The sequence below is a fragment of the Harpegnathos saltator genome, unplaced genomic scaffold (genome assembly GCF_003227715.2).
Source record: "Harpegnathos saltator strain DR-91 unplaced genomic scaffold, Hsal_v8.6 scaffold14, whole genome shotgun sequence".
NCBI lineage: Eukaryota > Metazoa > Arthropoda > Insecta > Hymenoptera > Formicidae > Harpegnathos > Harpegnathos saltator.
Genome location: NW_020229917.1, coordinates 1,047,946 through 1,050,589, shown reverse-complemented (window position 1 = coordinate 1,050,589; position 2,644 = coordinate 1,047,946).

The following is a 2,644-nucleotide window of genomic DNA, read 5'->3' as shown; positions in this document are numbered from 1 at the left end:
TCGCGCAACTCATCGCCGTTGCGTCGTCGCACGATCAGCAGTAGCACGCTCCGTTCAATGTTCGCAACCATTGTTAGCACGCGCGACGCGACGAGCACACCGCCGCTGTTTACACACTCGACCATATTTGCGGCCGCCTGAGCGCGACGTGATCGCCAAATTGTTGCGGAAGCTCCTCTGGCCCCACGAGAGTCTAGCGTTTTCATTTTTTTATAGCACATCCGTATCCATCAGATGATTCAGCACATCGATCAGCGTCACCGCGCTCGAAGAGTCTCGCTCGTTCAGCAAAGATTCGAGTGATACAACTCGCGTGCGATTCGATTCGGCGCAAATACGGTCGTCCGATTCGGCGTCGCGCATAAACGAACGCACCAACTCGAGGCGACCGCACTTTAGACAACCGGCGTTGTACACCGCGGCGGACGAGCCCACGGTGTCCTCGTACGAGATCGTGTCGATCGGACGCGGCTTCAGCATCAACACCGAACATTCGTTTCGTCGACAACAAGCGACTCCGCCGCCGGTATTGGTCAAAAAGTAAAACTGATCGTTCGGACGATAGTACAGGTACCATTCCAGCGGATGCACGATAATCAGTCCGTCGAGTTTGTGCCGAAACACCTCGGCTCGCAACATCGACGGGCCGATACTGTCGACGTACTCGCCGAGAACGCGTTCCGCGGCACGCTGACCCATCCACCAGGAATTTTGAGCCAATGACAAATAATGAACGAGGGAAACACTTTTCTCCGCGGCGTTATTGTCGCGTCGCAACAACGACGACACGTCAATCAATCACGCCTCGTCAAAGACCAAACGCGCGCTCGCAATATACGACAAAACGCGCGCCGTGACGATCGAGATCGCTATAATCGTGATTAGCGCAAACGGATCCATTGACGTATTTCTTTTTATTTGTTTCTTTCGGATGATCCTCTAGTGCGTGTGTGTGTTACCTATCGTCGACGCGCCGCGGTTTATCGCACCGAATACCGCGAATCGTCGCCAGATGCAATCATTGGTTCCGAAACGATCTGAGCGCGATCAATGTATCGCGATGACAACGACGACGATGATGATGAAACTGATTCGCTGTTTGGTATTGGCTGACTCGTCCTAGTAGGTACAATCGCTCGTTCGCTAATCAGGTTCTCGTGTCCTCGTCGATCATGGACGATGTCACTCGACGACGACGTGATTCTCTGTTATGACACACACAACACACACACGACACACACAAACGACGACCCAAGACGGCGCGAATCGCCATTGCGTCGGACAGAATAACGTGATAATTTGCGCAGATTACGCGACACATACACACACAGCAACGATACATTGAAGAGCGTAACAATACATGAACGGAAACACAAACACACACCAATCGTCTACTGCGCAGAGCCATCGAGCACGCCTGAGCGGCGGCGTTTTGATCTCGTTCTTCGCGCTCCTCCTCCTCGATGCTGGTGAACGAACTGACGACCGCGTTGTCAAACACCGAGAAACACGACTGTTTGCTGACCACGAGCGCGCCGTATACGGAGAATATCGTCAAAGAACCGCACAGAAACACCAATAAATTCTTATTCCACGACAGAATCAACGCGATCAGCAGCACGATAGCCAACAAGCATATAATGTACGTGACATTTCGCGTGTTCCACAACACCGTCTTGCAGTCGGACCACGTTGCCGACATTTTGGCCAGACCGGGCGCCAGCGTGCGACGAAGATTGTTGAACGTATCACGAACATTCAAACGCTCGTTCTCGTAATGATCGTTACCGCCGATGATCGTTACCCGACATTTGTGCGACACACACGTCGAACCGAGGAGAGAGCGAGAGAGAAATTGCGAAATGAACGAAAAAAATCTAAACACAAAAGTTGCGATTGTCCTTTCACTCTTATTAGGTAACGAGGCGAAAAAAAAACGATCATCGCGAAATCACGTTTTTTTTCACGCGTTTATTACCAGATCACGCGGTGCTGCTACGGTGTTGGTGCCGCCACTTTTTTGAAACTGATCGGCCAGATACAGCATCGACAACTCGTCATCGTGAGCAGCGCGTCTCGCATCGACTGATCCGTTATTCGCATCATTGTCTTCCTCGTTGACGCGTGGTGTTACGGGTGTCACTGGTGGCGTGGCCGCTAGTGCATCGGTACTGCTGGAAACTACCAGCGACGAATCCGCCTCCGCGTCCATCGCGCCTCTGGCGATCGCTGCTGTAACAGGACGCGACTCTGTAACGACATCGCTGCTCTTGTCGGATAACTCAACCGCATCATCAAACGTACCTTCGCCGTTGAGGGGTTCCACGTGACCGATCAACGGACGATCGTCGAAATTGACATTGTCGTGCGTTATGCGACCATCAATTCGCATCGGTAGACGTATGCAACGCGGTTTTGCCCGTTGTCCGCTCAACCCGTACAGATTGTACGTGTTCTGGCGCTTCGCGGTAACATCACATCTTTACCGAACTGACGAGACACATTGTCGGTCGCTGTGGTGATCACGGGCAACACTTCTCGTTCGCGAGCGTCTCGCTTTTGACGCTGCGACTCGTACGCTACTACTCGCGGCGTCAGTTCCACCTTTATGCTCGGCGACACGTGCAAGCCCGACGGCGTAACT